A 7,247-nucleotide genomic window follows, 5' to 3' on the forward strand; every position below is an offset into this window, starting at 1 on the left:
GATAGAAAATCGTATAAAAATTAAATATTAAACGAGTTTTATAATGTTACACGAGGACCTGCGAAAACTCAATACGAAATAAATTAATATTTAGTAATTATTTGTAAACAGTATTGATAATTTTATTAATTATTTTAATATCAAATCATGCGTAAAAAGTATAATCTACATTTATTATGAATTATAGTGTTATATTGCACAATCAATCAATATTAATAATGAATTTTGTTATCTGTACAAAGACACCCCGCTCACGCCGCACCGATTACCGGGGATTCCCATAGAATCGGTGCGGCGCGTATATTCTGCGCAATAGTAGTTGGGTCGGACTATAGCTGAATGCTATTTACTAAACCATATAAATACAACGGGTTATGGGCCCAGACCACGTCGTAACAATAATAAAGAAGATTGCATCAATCGTAGAAAATTAGAAATACTGGCGAGATTAAAACAGCGTTACTTCACGCGACGCTTCGGCGTTGGTATTGAAATTTGGAGGTTAAGTTGCAGTTGGAAGGAATAAAAAAGAAAAACAAGCAAAATAAACAATCACAATGGAAAGGAAACAGCACAGTAATAAAACTGGAAGGAGTAAAAAATTGAAATGCTTGGAAGTTCCAAACCATAATACTACTACGGGGGGAAATTGTGTCATCATCATCTGCATTTATTGTAAAAAGAAATGCTACAATTAAAAGAAATATTAAATGTTTCAAGTGTAATAATATGGGTCATTATCGAGCTGAATGTAATGTGGACAGAAAATGTAATATTTATTGTTAAAAAAAGTGAAAAAAAATGCTATTATTGTAATAATTTTGTAAACATGTTAAAAATGAGTGTTAGTTTAAAACGGGAACATAAAAAATGTGTTTGTAGTGCAACAAAAGTAAAATTAAAAACCTAATAGAAATAATTCAATAAAAGTGTGTGTAAAGTGTATTCCTAAGTGTTGCGTTAATTTAACATCAGCTCGCCGCCGTTGCCTACATACCTACGCTAGTTGCTGCGACTCGATTTCTTGAATGAGGCGTGTGCGACGTTGCCGCGCCGACAGGTAAGTGTGTGAGTGATAATATAACACTTTACAAATGGCGTTTTTTTTTAAAACGATTATTTTATTATTTATTTTGTTTGAAAAAATAACTTTTTCATTTTTGGGAATTTTTTTTTTTCTGAATTATATTAGGCTTTTATAGAGTAGTTAAAACTGTGGTTTCATTTAAAGTGGTGCCGTCAATTCCACCCTGTATAGTCTACTGGGGTGATACAGTGACAAATAATGATTTTTCTATCATAGTTAAAGTTTTTCTTTTTTAACCTCACACTATATCCTGCACACAAAAGGGTAGGCTGAGGGAACCTACTGTTAAGACACTCCACTCCCCACTTGTCGCCGAATTCTAGAGACATTGTCTATTGAGTGGCGGAACTCAACCCCGAGCTTTTGCCTCGACACCAGAACAAAAAAAAAAGAAAAAACATTTCCTCTAGTAGTGGTTTGCACATGCTCATGCTACTACGCCACAACTGGCCTTACATTATATAAAAAAATACTTTCGAATTGATTACCTCCTCCTTTTTGAAATCGGTTAAAAACAGAACTATCCCACTTACAAACATGGTAAAATTAATTCACTTCAAGCCAACCACCTCATTGATCACTCTGCTAATAATCTCGTTCACAGCTTAATTGCTACAAAATCAGCTACAATTCACGAACTATACGTACTCGTATGTATTGTTTGGTACAATGCGTACGATACGTTCATTATTACACAATATTACCTTATAGTACTTTGTAAATCATGAATCAATTTAGTGTACGGACAGTCGGTTATTACGTTTGTTTGTCGATAAATATTGGGACAGTTTATCTAATTTACTCGTTTGGTTAACTGTTCAATAGTGATAATATTTTATATTATGATATAAGTATATCTTGGGTCCTTGGATTAGTATAAGAGTAGGGTAGGCAGAGAAATCTTTCGGAATATACTATGAAAATAATTTTCTCCTAGTGGGAATCAAACCCACAATCGTCTTTTTTACAGTCATCCCTACAGCTGTTCCACAACGATCTAATAGTTTTTTTATGATATTGATTGAATTGCACAAAAGTGTTACTAACTTTAGTAAATTTTAATCAATTTTTACATTAAATGTTAAATGTAAATAAAAAGTATGTCATATAAACGATTCTCTTTATTTTACTCTTTTGTAGTGCATAAGCAGCTCATCTATAAACTATTTGAATTTCTTCCCAGCATCATCTCGTAAAAGGGCACTACTAGTCAAATATTTATTCCACACCAAATATTCCTATCAATCCACAATTAATCACACAATCAAAAGTAGCCAATCCCACAAATTCGCACCAACCAAATTATAGAATCAAAAATCCTTTTATTTCATCCGGATGACCAGCAAAGGGCTGTGGGAGATGATAAATCTTCATTTGCCTTGTTCGCACATCCTACCCGCTACACCCAATTAGTTAGCCGGGCTGACACCCCGCTCGCTCGGATTTCCGCTGCGGTCACCTACATTCATTGTTAGCGACTGTGGATTGTAAAGGTTGTAATGAAATAGTTTTTGAAAAAAGGACGTTTCATAGAATTTATAGTTCTCGATAATGGTCAGTCTTGTTCGATAAGAATTTTTATATTTCAGAGCTTGATCAAGGATTTCTTTTGAAATTAAATGGTACAGTCGTTTGGTTGTGGATTCTCTGGGTTATGCGAAGAAGAGTAGGTGCCATCAAAACCATGTCGTGCCATCAAAAGTGTGGATGGATGCCTGCAGACGAGATGATTCGATCACATATTCAAAAAAAAATTCTTATTCAAAAAAAGTACTGGCTGGTTCATGATGACCTGATCTGGTTTTCTTTTTAAAGAAACGAAAAAGAGAAAGAAACGAAGAAGAGTTTAAAACTAAAAGCACGAGTCAAAATTCATTCATAAAAAGAATGTTTCACCAGTACTTTTATACAGCAACAAAAATAACATACTTAAAAAACTCCAAAACATATGAACCTAAAAACGCTTAAGCCATATTTATTTTCACCACGGTCGACCTAAGCTTGGGCAGCAAATAAACGAGCGATCCTAGTTAATACATTAATCGATCGGTTGGTAGCGAAGCGCGCAATCCCGGTTAGCGGATCAACCAATTTTGAAACTCCCGGCAATTACAAACGATCTATTAGTGATTTGCTCTAGATTAAGTTATATGTTTTTTACAATTTCTAAAATACAAATATATATGTTATATTTATAGTTGTATCAGCATCACGCTGTATCCCGCACAACGCAGTGTAGCCAGAGAGAAGCTAGTATTAAAACACTGCGTTCCTCATTTTCCACCTAATTCTGGAGGCATTGCGTGTTGAGTAAAACTCAACTCTATACCAGAAAGAAGAAATGATAATATCAATTTTAATTAATTTTTTATTTCCTCGAGTGGGAATCGAACTCACAACCAGTCGCGCTTATAGTCACACCCTTATGCCCCTACGATACGGTTGGCTTCAATATGTATAGTTAATACAAAAAAAATGAAAACACACCCATGTTGTTACTCTACAATTGCTTATTTTGAGACAGTCGGGGTTCAGTGCCACAAGCGGGCGACTGTAAACGCGACAGTTTGTGGGTTCGATTCCCACTCGTGGGATTCGCTGAGTTATTAATATTTTAATATCCTCACTCTGATAACAATACCAAGCACGGTATTGGGTTCCGTCGCTCAACATGCAATGCCTCATCCGGCGGAAAGTGGGGAACGAAGTGGGTCTTGACACTATGCCTCTGTCTTTCCTGCTATAGGCGAAATACAGTGTACACATTTAAAACATTTTTGTTTCTAGCTTGGAATATTTGACAGACAATATGCAAAAAGTCGAGAATATCTTATCTCGAGATCTTAAGGCTCAGATTAAGAATGACGAATATAATCCAAAATGAAATAAAAATCAATTTAAATAAAATAAATTTTAATAACCTTTCCAGTTTCAAATTATTTGGAAAATAAACATTTTTAACGTTTATTTGAGGACAGGCTTAACCACTTAATTATTATTGTAAAAATATGTTTTTTTTAAAGAGCAATTCATGACATGGCGCACCGCCGTCGTACAGACAGTACTTGTGAAAATTAAAGATTCAAAAGTCCTTGTGAAGTCATAATTGAATAAACAATATTTTTATTCAGAATTCTCCATCATATCTCTGCCTATTTGAATAATAAGAGTTTTTAAGTGTTTATATTAAGAATATATAAGTATCTATATATATAAAATCGAAAGGTTCATCATCATCATCATCTCACTCATCACGAAATCTCAGAAACTACATGTGCTAGGAATCTCAAATTTTGCATAGGAGTTACTTATAGGACGTAGGTGCTCGCTAATACGGGACTTTGCAATATTCGACTTCTAAGGGGTTGTTTTTGGGGTCGAAAATTTGTATGAGACTTCGTTACTACAAATGCTAGGAGTCTCAAATTTTGCATAACGTCACTAGGACGTAGTCATGGAGACAGAAATTAATAATAACATAGTTCACGCAGGTGAAACCGCGAGTGGGCCGCTAGTACTGTATGAAATCTAAATATTAATATTTGCATAAAGACATTATTAAGCCTAGTCGTGGTGCAGGGACACTAAATGTGAGTGTTTCTAGCAAAAAAAATATTTTAAAAAAAAATCTTGCTAGAAAATTACTGTAAGAAGAACTATACTGAAATATTATTTTATTACAAAATATATAGGAGGAAAAATAACTTAAGTTGATAATAGAATAATAATCATTCCCTTGCAAGTGGTACTAGTCTTACCGTTGAAAAACATCTGACTTTAAATTTAAATACAGCACCCCCCTTTGTTATCTATTCAGTTGGTTCCAGCCCTGAGAAAAAGACCAAGCCGTCTCGGTAGAATACGTCGTGTTTAGTTCCAAAATTACATTGGATGCCTGCCAAAGTCATAATTGGCCTCCATAAATACGTGCCAACTGTGGTGCCTTGTGTGTTTTCGGCTGTAATATTATGATACAATTTGTTTGAACATCCATGTCATGGCTTCATCGCTTAGAAAATATGGTCATGCTAAGCTTCGCCTATCTCAGAATACTAGGAGACATTTCTATTGGATAGGATGGCGGATGGATCCGAAGAGCTGAGGATGGAGTGTGGTGGCGAGAATTGGGGAAGGCCTATGTCCAGCAGTGGACAAAAGATGGCGGTTGATGATGAGTCATTTCTGTTTGCTTTGATTGCAATATAAGGAATTATTGGTGCACAGTGCTGCACTTTAAGTTTATTTTTCTAATGTAATGGTTGCGAATTCTATTTTTAGTTGAAAAAATATTCATATCGTTTACTCAGTTTCTTAACAACTAGTTATATACTAATGAATGTAAAAATGGAGAAAGGAGTGTCTTTTCACTGTACTCTGCCCAACAATGTACATAAAGTGAAAGATGCCTTACTAAATTACCTAATAGGTAATATCCATCCATCCATCTATCAGCCTTTCAAAGTCCACTGCTGGACATAGGCCTCCCCTAATGCTCGCCACTCCGTCCTTTGAATCCAGCGGACTCCCGCTGTCTACTTGAGGTCATCGGTCCACCTGGTTGGAGGACGGATAGTTTAATATCCTACTCAAAGAAAGTTGATTTTAAATTGTTAAAATACTTAAAAATACAAATTTGACTATTTTATCATAATTTTACCTGCTAAAAATTCATTAAATATGTTTAATTAAAAACAAATAACATAATTTTGCTGAATTATTTAGACGTGTTAAAGTATATTTATATAAAGCTAGGTAATTTAACATTAGAAGCCACAATTGAGTATTGATGTCAGATTACCGCAAGTGGGCGTGTGATGTAATCGAGGTTGTAATTATGTGAAACGGTGTACAGCTTTACCGATCGTCGATTTAAACGCTTGTGTCGATCGACTGGGGTGGAAGTACAATGCTTTGGGTATGTATGGTATGTTGGTCTTCGTTTTAGTTCCTGAGATAAGTGTTTTGTATGATTAATTAAATTTATACGGATTTATAAATATATACTTTTATAAAAAATATAACGAGGACGAGTCTAACCAACGAGGACGCAAAAGATCGTGCCAAGTGGAGTAGGTTGAGTAGGAAGGCAGACCCTGGTCATAACCGGGATTAATGCCCGGAAGAAGAAGAAGAAGAAAAAATATAGTAGGTAGGTACTCGTGAAAGAAATAAAGTGAATATTTGAAAATACATGATTTACTAAGTCCGTTATTAAATATGGAGGATTGGAGGTAGACAGTCATTACAATCATATGCTATGACAGTCTATTTCTAAATGGAAGACGGAATGACGGAGAACGGACAACGGAGAACAAAGTGTCTTGGCACTAGGCTACTACTACAACGTGAGATATCTTATCTGGATTGTTGAGCACGTTTATATATTTTTTAATATTTGAAACTACAATGCATGTATGACGATTATCAGACCAAAAACACAGACAGAGACTAGACAGACTACTCCACTAGGGGTAAAACATAAAGCCAAAAGAAATATAAATATATCTGGTTACCTCCACTTTTTAAAAATACCCACTAAAGTTAGTCTAGAGCCAAAAACACATTGAAACGTAATAAAAATCGGCTTAGACGACGCATTACACATATGAACGAATATGAGAAGTGCTGTGGGATTAGGTTTTTGCGTTTTTTTTTTCCAATTTTCAACCGTACGCTGTTTTGATAAAGTTGGCAAGTGAAATATATTTGTCCAGACATGTTCTTAGGGTAAGTTTACATATAAGCTGAAAAATTTAATTTTTTTTGCTTCACCTGTATCTCACATACAGCAACAAGGTAGACTTAACAGAACTTAGTGTTAAAATAATCTGTCACCCATTACTGGCCAATTTATGGAGACATTGTGTGTTGAGTGACGAAACTCTACGACGCAATTTTTGCCATAAAACCAGAGGAACATGAAAATGTTAAATATTTTATTTCTTATTTTATAGTGGGAATCGACTCCACAACCTGTCACGTTTAGTTACAGTCTTGGCCACTGTGCCACGATTGGCCTCGTCTTATTCAAAGAAAAAACTGAACGACTATGAATTTACCAAATTTGAAGAATTTATAGTTTCTAGAGGAACCTAGAGGATTAATAATAATTAATTATCGCTAAAAAGTATAACAAACTTAAAGCTAAAAATGAAATTAA

This window comes from Heliconius melpomene, chromosome 8 (genome assembly GCF_056956725.1).
Source record: "Heliconius melpomene rosina isolate 202511_hmr_F chromosome 8, ASM5695672v1, whole genome shotgun sequence".
Classification (NCBI taxonomy): domain Eukaryota; kingdom Metazoa; phylum Arthropoda; class Insecta; order Lepidoptera; family Nymphalidae; genus Heliconius; species Heliconius melpomene.